Below are 18348 nucleotides of genomic sequence, written 5' to 3'. Positions count from 1 at the left end.
AAGGGTCTCAGCCCGAAACATCGACTGTACCTCTTCCTAGAGATGCTGCCTGGCCTGCTGTGTTCACCAGCAACTTTGATGTGTGTTACCTGTCACTTCAATTTACCTTTCCAGTCTGTGACGAAAGAGGGTTACAAAAGTACACATAGACTAAGATGTTAACTGTCCTGTTCTAGCATCAGTGGGATCAACAGTTGATCTGCCACCTGTCTTCAGGAGAGAGAGATAAGTAAGACAATGGAGCAGCATTTGGAAATGTTAATGAAGAGACGAGAGAGTTTAACGGAAGGAGACACCGGTCTGAGTATTGTCAAGACCGGCTCCTTTTGAACCCTGAACTGTTTGAAGTGTGATGGACAGGCGATACCCCAGCAGGGGGATAAAAAGGGGCAGGTTCGCTGAGACACGACACACGACGCCACGAGGTAACGAGACCCTGGAAGCGGTGCGCCCCCCACAAGTCGGTGGGAGTTCTGGAGGTCTGGTCGTGGGACCAGCGATAGACGCACAGGGTGGAAAGATACGGTCGGCGGGAACCTGGTGTGTGTCCGCCCTTGCCTGGGTGCCGGGTTCACCGCTGAAGAACGATCGTGTCTGGAACGGAGGGGTCACAGTCGGTGACCTCAGAAGACATTACCAAGGACTCGCCCAAAAGCTAACTGCGAGGAATATCGAAGGTCTGTGTGGAATCCGTTTGGAATGTTCATTCGCTTTCGCCCTTTTCCCCGCCCAACGGCACAACAGTGATTACTGCGAATTGAACTGAACTCAATTGAACTGAACTTAGCGTCACTTGAAGCTGGTCATTTACCCCTAGACTGCGATAGAGCTTGATTGATCCTATTATCCTAGTTCTGTGTACATGTGTGTTTATCATTGCTGAACTGTTGCATTTATTATCCTTTTGATTAGAGTACTGTGTTGCTTATTTCTTTAATAAAACTTTCTTAGTTCCAGTAATCCAGACTCCATCTGAGTGGTCCATTTCTGCTGGTTTGGCAACCCAGTTATGGGGTACGTAACAAGTCCTACTCTGATCTAGCTCTCTCTATTTCAATTTCAAGATGTTTTTATGTTATTCTAAACCTTTTGTGGCATTGCTTTATTTTGGTATAATGTGTACCAAAGTGTACACTTTGCGTACACAGTGCACACAAACTTAAGGGTTTGAAGAAACTACTGATGTTTCGGATCTCATTCTTTGCAAAGATTTCACTTTCTCATTTAACACATTTGGCTTTACTTTTCAAACCACCGTAAGTTAAAGATAAGCACAGCAAGAGGTATCACAGGGAAATTAATATATATATATTTCTTCAGAGAAAACCACAACACCAAGAGAATTTTAAATGCATGTATACTCCTTCAAAAGAGCCCATAAAATTAGACTGTAAGAGACTTATATAATTAACTTTGTTATAAATTGTGATATTTGGCCAATAATTATCACCAAGGAGAACTCCATTCAACATTCAGGAATTTGTTCTAAACAGTCCAAGAATGTGTTAATGTTCATTAGAATTATGAATAGACCACATTTTACCATTGCATGCATGTGATTTATAAAATACATGTCCACAGAGGAAAAGAACATAGGACTTAATTCTGGTGCTGCCATTCAACACTGCCATCACTGCCACTCTGTTTAACTCTGTCCTGAATTTAAATTGAGTTAGTTTACTTAACCCTGTCCTGGTGCTCTGTAGGTGCAATCAGCAATTCAAAGTGATTGGTAATTTGTTACTAATTGCTATCAGGTTGGCAGCCTACTCTAGACTAAGTAGATGCATACCTGGAGTACAAAACTACTTTAATTTATCAACATAACCACAACTTCAAAAAGCAATGTGAGTAACACATACTGGGTGGGGATTTTCTCTGTACAGTGTTTACAGTAAATTTAGAAAAGCATTAAGGACTTCACTATGAGAAATGAAAAGAAATCATCTTCCTTGGCTTGTGCAGGATGTCCTTGCTGAACCAATGATGCCTGATCCAACGGATTGGTCAGTTAAAAAGTGGTGTTGAATGAGTCACAAACACGAGAGAATGGTTGAGTAGCAGCAGCAAGGAGAAGCAAAGGGCCACTGCTCAGCAATAATCCTCTGATGAAGTGAGTAATGCTAAACTAGACTGGAATGCAACCTGGCCTGAATGTTGCCAACTAAGTTCAACAAAAACCTTCTACCAGTCACAAACAGATTAGCTCCCACATCACCAACCCACTCCACCCTTCCTGCTCTCTCCCATTCGTCAACGTCACCTCTCACTGTGCATGACCACCCCTCCACCCTCATCCCAACCCCAGCATCTAAGAAATGCTGTCACACATTTTCTTGGTTATCACAGATCCATCTATCAAGTACACAACCATGCCTTCCCTACAATATTCCATTTCCCACTAAATTGCTGAAGTTTCTTCTTTCAAAACCATTGATATTCAATGCATTACCACCACTCCAGCCTCTATCGCTAATGCACTCTTACCGTCATTCCTCCACCACATCCCATCACACCACTCCATCCAGACAGCATTCCTCCACATTATCATCATTTTCCCCCCATATCCCTGCATCACTGCCATTCCTCCTACATCAACATCATCACAGCTGCCATTCAACACTGCCACCATTGCCGCTCTTTAGGCTGCCAGTATTTTCCTTCCCCTAACAGAAGCACTGCATCCTCTCCATATTCCTACTGCCCGCCTCCTCATCTCGCTCTGCTCCCTTCTGATTTCTTGCCATGCAACTACACTCTCCACAACTCTCAATCCCCTGACCTTCAGCTCCCAGAATCTTAGCTGCATGGTTTATGAAGCTCAAATTGTTAATTTGCAGCCTCTAACCCAACCCTGATCTTACATTCCAGCCAAACCCATTCCAAGATACACTTTACTTTAGGCCTCTTTCTGCTTCGCCCCTTTGCTCTGGGTCTGCAACGTGTGGGGAGTGTCAACCCTCACAGTTCAGATGCAGAGAATATATTCAGAAAATAGGTGTTTCAAATTTCAGCTTGATATACTTAGAGCCAAAGGCTGAATTCACTTATGATCATTTGGATTTTTCTTTTATATTCAGATTCCAAACTGATATTGGCAACTATTTAGATGTTTATATATTACTTTTGTAACTATTAATATGTTTGCATTTTTAAGTTTCACCATACAAAAATTTACTGCTATGTAATATTGCTCAGTTTTGGGGGAGGAGGAGACGGCGACGCCACACAGCGTGCGCGGCCTCTCTGGTGAATATCTGTATTTGTGAAGTAGGATGCTGTGCACAATCCTTATTTGATGGAGACAGACGTGAGAAGCACGGAGGAACATCTGGAGAAACTTCTGAAATGCCCGCTTCGCTGCCGCTGCTACTGTGTGATCGAGAATCTCCGGAGGGGAAGGCCCCAAATCCTCAGCTTTGCCTGTTGCTTGGTGGCCGGGGCTGGGGTCGAAGCACTCGGCAGAGATGGTGCTCGGTGTCGGAGGCTCAAAGTTTTCGGACAGACTCAAGAGTTGGCTGTGGTTGGGGACTTTGAGACTTTTTTTTACCGTGCCCATGGTCTGTTCTTTATCAAATTACGGTATTGCTTTGCACTGTTGTAACTATATGTTATAATTATGTGGTTTTTGTCAGTTTTCCAGTCTTGGTTTGTCTTCTGTTTCTGTGATATCATACTGGAGGAACATTGTACCATTTCTTAATGCATGCATTACTAAATGACAATAAAAGAGGAATGTGTGTCCTCATAATCTAATCTAATTCTACCCTTCCACTGCATCTTCCTACTTGCTGTCAACATTCCACAAATAAAGTCACGGAGTAGATGTGCACAGCATGGAAACAGGCTTTTTGGCCTGTCTGATTCAACGGCGGACCAGGATTCCCATCTACATTAGTCCCAATTGTTTGCATTCCTCTAAACCAGGGGGTCCCAGCCTTTTTTATACGATGGACCCTTACCATTAACTGAGATGTCTGCAGACTCCAAGTTGGGATCCCTGCTCTGAACCATTCCTATCCGTGTACCTTCCCAAGTACCTTTTAAATACTGTTAATGTATCTCCCTCAGCCACTTCTCCTGGCATCATTTTCCATTTTCCTGACCACTCTCTGGGTGGTCTGCTAAATATTCCACGTCTGTTAACACACATTTAGCAATCAAGAGCTGTAATCATAGAGAAACCAATCATAGAGAAACGTAAAATTATAGAAAATACCCATTATATGGTACAGTAATTAACTGGAGAAGTCAGGAATAATTTAATCAAGTCCAGTTTCTCCAAGAATGTTCAGCATTTTAACTTTTGTTTCAACCTGGCAAAATCAGACATATTTTGATTTTAGTTTAAAGGAATTAATTCCACAGTGAGCCCAATATGCTATGAGAATTTGCAGTAACGGAGCTATCATTTCACCCTGCCACCTCTCCACATACAAATGCTTTGCACAAACACCACATTATACAGGATATTCAGGCTGAAATTAAGTATCTCTAATATTCTCTGCAAGCTTTGTCTTGAGTATACTGATTCGACTGAATTTGATGTTTGGATGGAGACTTAAGTGCAATATGGAATCAGAAAGGTCTGTTACAGGCCCAATCGAGGCGGTGAGATCCAGATCCCAGAGCATATCAGGGTGATTAAACCCAGACACTGGGCCAGATTAAAAAGGTCAGGGTGTCAGGGACTGAGGCGAGGGACATATTGCTGCTCCACAAGGTTTACTCGGCTCTGCGCTGAACTATGGGTCTCTCGTGGACTTCACTTCAGAACACTATTTGCTTGCATTTATTTTTCTGCACATTGGGTGTTTAATGTTCTCTTTTTATTTTTTTTATTTTATATGGGTTCTTTTTTAAGGGCCTGGTGTGTTTCTTGCTTTTTTCTCTCTGCACATTGGATGTTTGACATTTTTTTTATGGTTTCTTTGTTTCATGGCTGCCTGTTAGGAGACAAATCTTAAGGTTGTATAATGTATACATACTTTGATAATAAACGTTCTTTGAACTTTGAACAAATAAATACATGAATCATACATCATTTTCCTTGCTCCAGTCCTGTTTGATATGTCTTGAACTGCCAAGGTCTAAGCTCTGAGTTTCCTTCTTAAGAGTCCTCTGCTTCCAGTTTAGATGTTCCTTAAAATCCATATCTTTGAGCAACCTTACCTGCTTTAATATTTTTTTACATGTCCTAATGTTAAATTCTGTCTGGTAGCATTCCTATAAAGCACTTTGGGACATGTTCCTTATTAAAAATGCAATATAAATACATGGTGGTGTTCTTATTCAATATGAGTGGGCTGATAGAGAGTGAGCTGTTGTCTTTGCAAAGCTAAATTTGAAGCAATAGATTTCAATCAAACATCTCAGGACAATTTTAATTTATTGTTATGTTTGCATTTATCAGAAGATGCTACTAACTTTGTAAATAAATAACACTAAGTATTTTTAGATATGTTGGTTTAAACAATAAATTCTGTCCCATTGTCAGTTTGGATAAGGAAGAAGTATAGTAAAGAAAGCACAAACTATAATTAACTTATGATATGAGGAGAAGGGAGATTAATGTACTACAGAGAGGCATGAAACAGCCATGGATGGAGGGAAGCAATAGACGAATGGCCCAAGCATTGGAACCTCTAGAGTAAACACAAATAGCCTCTGTCTCAGACTTAGGCATAGGACCATCTGAAATCTCAGAATAAGAACCTGGCCATCTAGGCCAACAAAGTCATGTCACATTTGTTAGGCTGTCAATCATTTGTCAGATATAAATATTGTAGCATTAAAATATAAATCTTAATATATATGATGTCTAGGAAGAGTCTATCACCAGACCTCCTAATCCTGTACTTAATTAAAGCTTTTTATTTTGATGACCTCAAAGACCAGATGAGTCTCTGACCACAACATTGACCTTGGAAGGAGAATGTTAAATGCAATCCATTGGCAAATGGTGACAGTATCTATGTTGCAGTTACATGTCATTGGTGAGGCCACACTTGGGAGCCTTGTGTACAGTTTTGTTATGGGAAGGACATCAGCAAGCTGAAGAAGGTGCAGAAGAGATTTATGAGGGTGCTGCCTGGACTAGATGGCCTGAGTTATAGGAAGCGGTTGGCCACACTGGATGTTTATTCCCTGGAGTGCAGGAGAATGACAAGTTACCTCATAGATGTTTATAGAATTATGAGGGATATGGATTTGTTGGATGGCTATAGTTTTTCCCAGGGTTGGGGAGTCCAAAACTAGAAGTCATAGATGCAAGAGGGGAGAAATTGAAAGGAGACTTGAGAAGTAACTTCTTTACACATAGGATAGTGGGTACCTAGAATGAAATGTCATTGGAAATGTTCGAGGTGGGTACAAGTGCAGCTTTTAAGAGGGATTTGGATAGGTACAAGGAGGGGAAGGGCTTGGAGGGTTATGGCCCAAGTGTGGGCAACTGGAGCTAGCAGGGAGAATACTGTGCTCAACACGGACCAGTTGGGCCAAAAGGCCTGCTTTCACACTGTATTACTCTATGACTCTATAACAGACACAGACATTTGGCAACATTAAAATGAAAATCTGTAAATTTTGTTTAATTAAATATACCTATAATATTAACTCATTTTAAGCTACTGGTATTTAGATAAGAAATTTAGAGTCAATGATAAAACAAATATTTTACTGCTCCTCCCTTTAACAGTTGGTCACAACCCTGGAAGATATGGAGATAATTAGACGTCATCAATGCAATGCAACTGTTGGGTCATGTGTTAAACAGATGGCCTGGAACTTATAATAAGAACAACAGTGAAAATCTCAATGATTGCTCAGTTAATGAACAAAATCTGACAACTACCTCTGGAACAGAGACATAGAAGTTAAAGGCAAATCTCCACAAGTTATTGTCGATGCAACACTGCTCTTCCACAGAGTGCTTAGTTGGTATCTTGTTAATTCATTCAACAACTTGCAAGAACTTTAAATATTTACAGACTTTACTTACGTGACTGAAAATGTTACTCAATGAAATTAAAAGAAAATCAGATTTCTAAAATAAAGTAAAAAAAAATGCTCAAAGCACTCAATATCTGTGGAAAGAGAAATAGAGTTATTATATCAGGCTACACCTGATCTTTGATCTGTGGTATTTTGATTTCCCTTCATCAGAACCGGATAAGAGAATGAACAAGTTAGCTTTAAAAAATAAAAAGAGGTGTGGGGTAGGGGAGATGGATAAGACAATGAGAATGTCTATGTTAGGGTGAGGTTAGAGTAGCCATGAGGATAAGCTGTGAGAAGTTATCTGATTAATGCCCAATGTAAGTTTGAGCAACAATATCTTGTCGTCTCTCTGGGGACCATCTAGCATTCTTGGCTCAGTAATGAATTTTAAAATTTCATACAATTTGTTTTCTCTTTCTGTATTGGAAATGGTTACTACTTCTGTGAATCATCCCCCTGTGATATTGGCTCAGTTTTATTTCCCTTCCCATCAGTATGCCTGACTTGCTGGGTATTCCTACAGCTCTAAATATTTGCAAAAATTATTATTCTTTGTATTCCCACTTCCTAATGTCTCTTCCTTGATTTTCTTTTTCATTTTCATTCTTTCTCTAACTACCCCATTGAACTATTTACGAGACAAACACTCACATCTTATTCCCCATTGTAGCCCGTGTCTCATCTCATTTCTGACATTCCCTTTGTCTTATCTACTCATCCTCTACAACTTAAAACTAACTTGGCTTTTCTCTTTCCCAATTCAGATTAACTGTGTGTGAACAGAAATATTAGCTGTTTCTCTTTCCACAGATACCTCCTTACCTTCGTGTTTTCAATATTTTCTTTTTTTTTAAATTACCATAGGAAAGAATAATTTGATTCATCCCTGGTATGTGCTAAAATGAGTAATACAAAATGGAATGCTGTAAGACAAAATGGTGTTGGTCTGGAATGTGAGAAAGTACAAGGGAACCAGTCCACAGCAATGTTTTGGGAACTTAGTGTGAATACTTGACCGCAGCCTTGAGAGTAGATAATACAGAAAAACATTTTTGCCTGGCATAAAATCTGAGGAAAATGATATGACAGATTTTTGAAGGATATAAAAGGGGGGAAAATTCCTTGCATAAGGAGGATTATTCCCTTTGGCTGCATCAGGACTCTTGTGAAGAGTTGGAGATAGAGACAAGGACGGGGTGGGGGGGTTGGTGGTGGTGGGGGATGGGTACAGAGACTGGCAAAGCTGTCGGGCAGTAACTGTGTGGAGGCTTAATGATTGATCAAGTAATTTTTTTTTCTCTTTCACTAACTTATTAATCATTTTTCTTTCTCTCCATTTTGTATTCTTCATATAACTCTAATCAAGTAATATCTTTAACCTTTAATACGTGTAAAGTGCATCCTTTGTTTGCAGATGCCACTTGCTGCTGAATCAGAAAAGAACAAGAAATGAATATTTTTTGATACTTTTGTTATACTTACTTAAAATGAAATCCCTTGCCAAGAGAGATGCAACTAAGTTTTGAAATGGTATATTAGATATAATTAATGGTTGGCAGTATCTCTGGTCATAAAGCATATTTATATCTATGCCGGTTCCCATTCGCTCAGATTGAAGTTAAATGCTTGTTCTTGTGTGTGCAGTTATGAGGGCAAGTAGTGATGTGACATTGTGGAAATGTGAAGGAAAGTGGGGATAGAAGAACAAGGATAGCATTTGACTGCAATATTTCAATGTCAAGTTTGATAAGGTCGTTGAACTTTCTTTCCCACTGTGCTGATTTTGTGGGAGCTGGGATCCAAATATTGACTTGTAGTTAGCAAAAGAGATATTGTATTGAATATGCACGCTGGGATCCAAATATTGACTTGTAGTTAGCAAAAGAGATATTGTATTGAATATGCACCCACTTTTTGATTTATTCTGTGAAGATGGATTCAGGTATGGTAAAAGTATATTTTTAAAAAATGAGTTCATGGCCACTATTAAAGCTAAATATTCATTTAAAAGGAAGTTGAACTTTTGCTTGAAAAGACTAAAATATGAAAAAACATTGTGCATGAGTAGGAAAATAGAAGAAAAGCAGGTAATTCACGTGGAGGAAATGCCAGGACAGATACAGCGCATCTGAGCCTATTCACCTGTTTGCATGCTCTAACAATTCATGATTCAATGACATTTCCAGACCCCTATACTGTGCAACTCAATTTCAATTCCTTTACAATAGATTTTCTGTTACATTTCATTTTTCTTTCTATTGGTTTTTCACACTGCTGTCATTCTTTATATGTGTGTCTGTAAAACAGTGTTCACTTCTATCTTACTGTTGCTGTATATCACTATTGAACAGACCTCTTGTACCATAAAGATCATCTCTTGGCCTCACAAGCTACCTCATTGTGGACCTTGCACTTTATTGACTTCCTGAATTATAGGTTCTCTGTAAGGGTTACACTATATTCTGCATTATTACTTTTCCCTTGTACTGCATCAATATACTTGGGTTTCAAAATAATATGAATGGCACATAAAACAAAGGTTTTTCACGATCTCTCATGCACATGGCACTAATAAGTCAATTACCAGTTCTAGCTCTGGTCTGGTTCTATTCATCACTATTCTTTTTGAATGGAGGATACAGTTTGGAGGTTTACATGATTAGAGAGAAAGCCATTATTAAAAGTCATTGACATTTCAGAGTGATTTTAATATTGCACATTTCTGTTACCTTCTAGGCACTCTAGAAATATCTGGACAGTCATTGGTTGTGTCCAGCCTTTCAGAAAAGAGAATATGCAAAGTTTTATCATGTTTTATTAAACTTTTGGTAACTTTTCAGTAGCTGACCAAAACCAGAATGCAAGTGTCCCATGCAATCTGTCTACCAGCAGTGCTAATATTTGTGTGGGTAGCTACTGAAGCATAAGAGAATCAATGTCAGTGTCCTCTGCCAGACCAATATCTCCAGCACTGAATCCCCAGTTATATTCACTCAACTATATTGGACAGATCTTTGGCATGCCCAGCATCAGAGTCCTGAATTAGCTATTCTATCCCAAGCACCATCACGGGAAAAGGTTTCCAGGCAAAACAGAGAAAAGGGTTCAAGAATGTGGTCAAGCCCTCTTTGAAGAAATGCAATATCCCTACTAATACTGCAGATCTTTTGCCTATGACCTCTCAAACAGGAGGAACATTCAAGATGGTGCCGAAAGCTTGAGGCTATGTGAATGGAGCACGCACAAAAACCCTACGTAAGCAGTGAACTGAGAGGACCACCTTCCGAAACCAATGGCTACCACCTGTCACATCTGTGGAAGAGTTTGTAGTTTCTACATTAGCCAGAATAGAATCCACAAAATCCAAGAGGAATTAAGTCATCTTCAATTTCCAAGGCACATCATGATGAGACATAGAGGAATGACAAAAATAGCACTTGTTGCCATGTTTTACTGCATCCTTTTCATTATGCTTCATAGAACATTGCACATAACCAGAAAACTGTAAAATCTAAATGTGCTAAGTATTTGTCATATTAATTACCTTAAATGTTGAAAGTAGGTGAAGGAATTCTGTAGCTGTCTTAAATTACTGTCTGGAACTTGTAGTTGTATTATTTGGGAGACTCCCGACTTAAATCTCAATAGTTTCCTATAGTGCAAATTTATATTAAATGTTTTGAACCAATTGTAATGTATGTTGAATGTTAATATATAGAAAAACATAAGCATCATAAACCTTTTTAAAGCCTGCTCTTAAGGTTTAATAGAATACTATTTAAAAAAATTAAATATTGCATTGTATCCTTGAAACTGGATCTGCATTAATATTCAGTCAATATTACAAATATTTAAAATGAATAGTAAAAAATACAATTCTCAAAAACTTCCTTTGGATATACTGCCCAAAAATAATTTAAATATTAAGTTTTGAGACTAAGCTTCAGCAAATGCATCATCTACATTGATCACAATCAAATTGATAATTTTGTGGGGAATGCAAAAAAAACTCCAATGAAGTGTGAAATATTTTTCCTGTTTCAGTAACATTTTTAATTCCAGAGAATCGGTTGATTGACTAATTCTCAGAACTGAAGAGTTCATAGTCTTGAGGCAGTCTACAGACTGCAGCTTTTGTGGGTTTTCTGGAAAGTGACGAAAAAGAACAAAGTTGTTCTTATTTTAGAAGCAAATCCAGGATCAGTTGCACTCATCACAATAAACACATTTAATCTTGAGCATTTTAGTCTGTCTGTAACTCATTCCACTTATTAATGAAAAATGGCCACGTTTTATCTTAATTCAGTCTGTTAGAGTGCAAAAAGCATGGTACAGATATACTTAGTGTCATTGAGAGGAATTAAGGTTAATGGTGCAGTCTTGTTGTGGGATGTAGGTAGGAATTTGGATGAAAACTTAGCCTGTGATGTTTCACTTCAATGATTAACAAACATTCTTGGCACTTCTACTGGGAGTTCTCCTATTTCAAGCCTCCAACTTTGGGCCTATTATCTTACAGCCAGCAGTAATCAGGAAATGGGTCAAATAGAGAAACACAGGAATGGGCATATTTGAAGCCTGAGGAGGTGTCAAAAGTAGTATACAGCCAAGAACATGCTTGTATATTATGAATTCACAGGAAGGTCTCCTGCAGATGTGGGACTTTTACATAAATTAATAAAAATCCTGTTGCATATTTTAGATATTTGCCAGGGTTACCCATTTAAAAACCTAAAATACTTCTGGTAATGATAATAAGCTGCAGAGAATTGTAAACACAGTCAGCTTTCATCATGGGCACAAGCCTGCATGGTATCCAGGACATGTACAAGGAGCAATGCCTCAAAAAAGTTTAGGACAATGGCACCTAACGGCAACTCCTTTGCTTACATCTTCGGAAACAGCTCTACTTCCACCTTTAATATCTCTATTTTTCCCTTTCAGGGTTCTTTTGAAGACCCTGACATGGAGTTACACATTGACTTCAGTTCTTTGCAGAAATGGGACCCGCTCTCAGGGTTTCACGACTGGCCATTATTCGACATGCCAAGGACGTGGCCTAAGAGCTTCGCTCATCTTCGAAGGTCAGAGATTTCGTGGCTCTGGAGACAGGGGGAATTGGAGGTTAGTGTCTGGGCAAGAGATTGGTGTGTTGTGGGAGATGGAAGATCTGAGGCTGTGTGCCTGGAGACCTGAGATCCTTGGGCACAGAGCTCGGAAAAAGCGACGAAACGGACTTTTAACATCATAAATCAGCGAGTTGTTTGTTATGCCTCCCCTCTTGCTGTGAAAAGGAGACACCCCTTTCTCCCTTATTAGGGAGAGAGAGAGCCTGTGGTGTGTCAAATACCGAGTGAATGAGCAGTCTTTGGAGTACTGCAAGTCTGTGTCTTTGCTGTTGCTCTGTTCACACTTGAGTGTTCGGTGGCGGTGCCAGTGAGGGCAGAGAGGATCGTTGCTTGCTGCCACTTATGGGCGGGAGGGAGGGGAGCTGGGGGGGGCGGACTTTGGGGTTCTAACATTTAACTATCATTCATTCTTTGGAGGCACCTCCTCTGCTTTTCGTGGATGGTTGCAAAGAAAAAGCATTTCAGGATGTATATTGTATACACTTCTCTGACTTTACATGTACCTTTGAAACCTTTGAAAAGCATCATCAATTATTAAGAACCCCCATCACCCAGGGCTTGACCTGTTCTCATTGCCACCATCAAGGAGGAGGTACAGGAGCCTGAAGGCACACACTCAATGATTCAGGAACAGCTTCTTCCCCTCTGCCATCCAAATTCTGAATGGACATTGATGAACACTACCTCACTACTTTTTTGTCTCTACTTTTGCACTACTTACTTAACTACTTAATATATATATTTACTGTAATTCACATGACTTTTTTTCTATTGCATTGTACTGCTGCAGCAAAGACAAGTAATTTCACGACATATGCTGATGAATTAAACCTGATTCTTAGAGTGAAGTCCTGATGCAGGGTTTTGATCCCAAAACATCAACCATCCCTTTGCCTCCACAGATGCTGGTCCTTATACTTGGCTCTTTCATGGGTGTAAAATAATTGCTAAAGGATTCATCTTTGACCACAGTGCCAAAATATCTTCTTACATTATGTTTATGTTTGAAATGCACAATATTAACCATCTATTATTTGTAGGTTTGTCTTTGGTTTATATTTTGTTTTCTGTAGCTTTCCCAGAAGCAACTACCATCTTCTGGAAATGTACAAGTCACATACAGTACATCATAGCTAGCTGAATTCAATATAAAAATAAATTGCAATCTTAATTACAATTTGCAACAATCTTTGATGAGTGGTGATTCACAATGAATGACTAATCATACTTCTAGTTCATTTAATACACCAATTTAGAAAACTAGCAAAATAAAAAAAGTCTCAAGAGTTTGGGAAAGCCAAAAATATAACACATCTATTCAAGTAAGAAGGAAAACAGAAAGCAGAAAACGAGAAGATGGATAGCCTAACATCTCTTATTGGGGAAAATGCATGAAATCCATTAGTAATTTCATTAAAAAACAGGAAATTTAGAAAACTAAGTGAATCAAGCAGAGTCAACAAGGTTTTATGAAAGGAAATTTGTATTTGATACATGTGCTAGAGTTCTTTATGGGTATAAAACTGCAGAGTGAATAAAGGGGAATGAGTTGATGCGGAGTATTTGGATTTGCATAGGCATTTATTGAGTGCCACAGAAAAGAGGTATTGCACAAGTGTGCAATAGTCTAGGGGTAAAATGTTAGCACGGATAGGTGATTGGCTAACTAAAGCAGACAGAGACATGGAATAAATGATTCAATTTTGGAGTTATAGTAACTGGGATCATGCTGGATCCTCTAATATTTACAGTTTACATCAGCGACTTTCAAGAAGAGAATGACTGCACTACAGCAACATTTACAATGACAACATGAGGAAATCTGCAGATGCTGGAATTTTAAGCAACATACATAAAATTTGCTGGTGAACGCAGCAGGCCAGGCAGCATCTATAGGAAGAGGTACAGTCCATGTTTCGGGCCGAGATCCTTCATCAGGATTAACTGAAAGCCCTTTTGCCAATCAACTTTCCAGCTCTTAGCTCCATCCCTTCCCCCTCCTGTCTTCTCCTATCATTTCAGATCTCCCCCTCCCCCTCCCACTTTCAAATCTCTTACTAGCTCTTCTTCCAGTTGCCCTTGTGAATGATAGAAGTGGCATTAATGTAGGATCAATGTAAAGTAGGTCAGTGCAGAATCAACAATTCAAAGCACCTGTTTCTATGTTGTATCTCTCCTTTACTATCTTAGCAGAGTCATTGCTCACTGTCTTGCATTTGTTGACATAGGATATCTGCATTTTTGCTTTCATTATATCTAATTCTTAAATATTTAGCAGCTATTCCAATCTTTGCTACTATACTTTTCTTGGATATATGTCAAGATGTTAATGGGACCTTTTTGGACTGGCAATATCTCTTAAGCATTTGCCTTGACAGTGTGGTCTCACTTCAAAGGTGGCAGTCAGGTGGTGACGAAGAGATTGTCATGAAGAAAAAAATAGTCTTGTATATATTGCTGTGGCCGTCATCAATACTATTCTGCTTTTCCTATTGATCATTAAACCTATTTATGTAATGGTAGCTATTTAATCATGGGAACCTCGAATGAATATCAGTTTGACCAGTGCTTAAATTCCAGTGTACAGCTTCTGTTTAGTATTATTAAGGGCAATGCAAAAGATGCAATCTGCGTTTCAAAAGCAAAGGGTCCATTCATGGATTCATAACTATTTCTGGAGGCTGCAACAGAAATTGATGAAATTATCATGCACTTTCTTTACAATTCAAACAAAGAAATATCCTATATGATGGAATTGGGAACATTAGCTATATGCCTCTGTGCTTCTACTGTAACTGGACGATGCGAAACTACCCCTCAATCAAGGCAGACATGAATAATGAAGTTCATTACATGACACCTTTGAGGAAGAATGTTTGAAGATTAGGAGCAACATCAGACTCCTGTCCCAGGACAACTGAGACTACAATTGACCAGCTTGCCAGCAGAATCTGAAAACAGATACCCTGCTCTGAACTCTGTCACAGGAAGAGGAAATAATCCATGCCTCCTAGAAAAACTGAGTATGCTCTGAACCCTGTTATAATAGAATAATCTCAACAATCATTTATTAGCTGGATGCACTTAGAAAATATATATAAAGACAAGAAATAATCGTGTTTTCCTTTTTGCTGAATATTCAGTGAAACCATTGGTTAAATATTCCAATGGAATTTCTCATAAACCTTCCAATCTAGCACAGTGAAATAAAAAATAAAAATGTCAGAACGTCTTGGCCAGTCCTGGAGAAAAACAGTCTATATGAGGCCGTCCCTGCAAATAACAGTGTGTTAATGATGCATACTGTTTTGTACAAGTTCAGCAGACAAAGGGAATTACTGATGGATATGAATACCGTGCCCAGTAAGCAGGATGTAGAGATTTAGGGATTATAAATTTGAGTGTCAGTACCTTATACAATAATTGTTATGGAAATTAATTATGACCTCTGCTAGAGAAATGAAGCAATTAAATTCATAGTGTTTCATTCTGACATGTAGTAAATTACTGATAGATATTACAACTAATTTATTTTTAATCCAACCTGCTCATTTTCCATGCTTAACTCTTTGTATCAAATCTTTCCCTCTTTATTCCTGTAACACAGCCAACCTCTTCATTTGGTGGGGTGGGGGTTCGCTTTTCTAGAAAATTAATTAAACTTAGTTAAAACATTTTCACTTTCATCAATATATATTAAATGTTAGCACAGGTATTCATGCTTACAAAGCACTGAAGTATTACTGATCTAATTGCTAATGCTTTCCACTCTACTTGAGTAGATTAGAGCCTTCTATTTCACACACTTAATGATAATGTTTAAAAATATTGCAAATTCAATGCAATTATTAAGTTTTCCAATAAGCCATAAGATATCGGAGCAGAAGTAGGCCATCTGGCCCATCAAGTCTGCTCCATCATTTCATCATGGCAGATCCATTTCCCTCTCAACCCCAGTCTCCTGCCATCTCCCCGTATCCCTTTGTGCCCTGAACCTATTAAGCTCTGCCTTAAATATACTTGCAACACACATCAAAGTTGCTGGTGAATGCAGCAGGCCAGGCAGCATCTCTAGGAAGAGGTACAGTCGACGTTTTGGGCTGTCTAGAGGGACAGAGGGAGAAAAAGGAGAGAGAGAAAGAATGTATGTATCTCTTACTAGCTCTTCCTTCAGTTAGTCCTGATGAAGGGTCTCGGCCTGAAACATCGACTGTACCTCTTCCTAGAGATGCTGCCTGGCCTGCTGCGTTCACCAGCAATTTTGATGTGTGTTGCTTGAATTTCCAGCATCTGCAGAATTTCTCGTGTTTGCGTCCTTAAATATACTTAATGATTTGGCCTTCACAACCCACCTGTGGCAACAGATTCCACGGATTCACTACTCTCTGGCTAAACAAATTCCTCTTCATCTCCATTCCAAATGGACCTCCCACTGTTCTGTGGCTGTGTACTCTGGTCTTAGACTCCCCCACTATATGAAACATCCTCTCCACATCCACTCTATCAGCAGGTATCAGAAAGGATCTGGTAAGTGTGGACTGGGACAGGGTACTTCCCGGCAAGAGTGTACTTGGTAAGTGGGACACCTTCAAAAGTGAAATTTTGAGAGTACAAATAGGCAAGGATAGCAAGTTTAGGGAACTTTGGTTTTCAAGAGATATCAAGGGCATGGTTAAGGAGATGCATAGCAGGAAGGAGGAAATGACAAACTTGAAGAGTAAAAGAAATGCAAGAAAACAATTAAGAAGGAAATCAGGAGGGCTAAGAGAAGGCGTGAGGTTGCTCTAGCAGACAAGGTAAAGGAGAATCCCAGGAGCTTCTACAGACATAATAAGAGTAGGTGGATAGGAGTGGCTATCTATGCATGGAGCTGAAAGAAATGGGGGACCACTTAAATGAATTGTTTGCATCTGTATTTGCATGGGAGATGAATACATAGTCTAGAAAAGGGAGGTCATTCACCATATACAGATCACAGAGGAGAAAATGTTTATTGTCTTGAGGGAAATTAAGGTGGATACGTCCCGAGGGCATGGCAAGGTGTTAACTTGGACCATGTGGAAGGCTGCTGCAGAAATTAATGGGGCCCAGCAAAGATATTTAAAATGTCCTTAGACATGGGTAAAGTGCTGGAGGATTGCAGGACAGCTAATGTTGTTCTGTTGTTTTAAAAATGCTGTAAGAATAAGCCAGGAAATGATAAGCCAGTAAAGGTTGATTTATACTTGTGCGTACTAGCTTGCACCGTAGCCTACGCAAGTGGGCTACGCCATTGTGAACATTTATACTTGTGCATTGGTGCGTCTGCATCGCTCTGCAATTCACCACCAAGACGCTAGTTGACGATGGGGTTTCTATGCCACTGTGTTGAGTTTCAACACGAAGAAACTCAAACTTCAAACAGTGGCGACTGAAGCTGAAGGAGGGTGAATTTTCTGTGCTTGTCCAGCCACTGAGAAACATGAACGAGGAAATGCATTTCAAATATTTTTGGATGTCGACAGGTAGATTTAACGATTTGGTTCATCGTCTCCAACCATTTATTTTGCATCAGTGTACGCACAGTATACTCTGAAACTGGCAATCACCATTCCAGTTTTAGCTTCAGGTGGAAATCAACAGGCTGTAGCAGCTAGCTACAAACTGGCATCAAGCACAGGGTCCTCCATAATTTCAGAGGTCTGTAAAGCTTTATGGAAAGCATTGCAGCTAGAGTTCCTTCCCTGCCCTTCAGTCGCCCAATGGCAAGCTATTACAGCGTAGGAGGAAATGCGATGCTACCAAGCGGACCAATCACAGTTGTTGCAGTCTGCGGCGCCGCAATGCATAGTTATATATTGGGAGAGGTGCGCGTTAGGCTACCGCGTAGGGTTGGCGTAGAATACAGCGTAGGGTACGCTGCTATGCCGTACCTATGACGTACATTTGATGCACGAGTATAAATCAGCCTTATGCCTGTCATCAGTAGTGGGTAAGTTATTGGAAGGTATTCTGAGAGACCAGAAATATAAGTATTTGGATAGACATGGATTGATTAGGGATGGTCAACATGGGTTTGTGTGTGGTAGATCAGGTCTAACAATTTTAGTAGAGGTTTCCGAGGTTGCTAACAGGAAAGTTGATAAAGGCAAAGCAGTGGATGTTGTCTACATGGACTTTAGCAAGGCCATTGATGTGGTCCCACATGGGAGGTTGGCCAAGAAGGTTCAGTCACTTGAGT

General features: G+C 39.6%; 1 protein-coding gene and 1 long non-coding RNA gene across 5 annotated transcripts in view; one reads left to right on the top strand and one right to left on the bottom strand.

Moving 5' to 3' along the window:
* Positions 1-13445, top strand: part of LOC134349484 (uncharacterized) — a 47392-nt gene extending 33947 nt beyond the window's left edge. For 2 of the 3 annotated variants that reach the window (XR_010018693.1, XR_010018694.1), the window contains exon 3: positions 11944-13445. This is a non-coding gene — a long non-coding RNA (uncharacterized LOC134349484). Of the gene's footprint in view, positions 1-10188; positions 10626-11943 lie in introns of those variants that run through there. The other variant, XR_010018695.1, reaches the window with a different exon arrangement.
* slc36a4 (solute carrier family 36 member 4) overlaps positions 1-18348 on the bottom strand; it is a 299790-nt gene that overhangs the window by 107419 nt on the left and 174023 nt on the right. The gene's annotated exons all lie outside the window — the stretch shown is intronic.

This window comes from Mobula hypostoma, chromosome 7 (assembly GCF_963921235.1).
Source record: "Mobula hypostoma chromosome 7, sMobHyp1.1, whole genome shotgun sequence".
Lineage (NCBI taxonomy): Eukaryota > Metazoa > Chordata > Chondrichthyes > Myliobatiformes > Myliobatidae > Mobula > Mobula hypostoma.
Note: the sequence above shows the minus strand (reverse complement) of the source record. Positions and strands in the feature narration are given on the sequence as shown.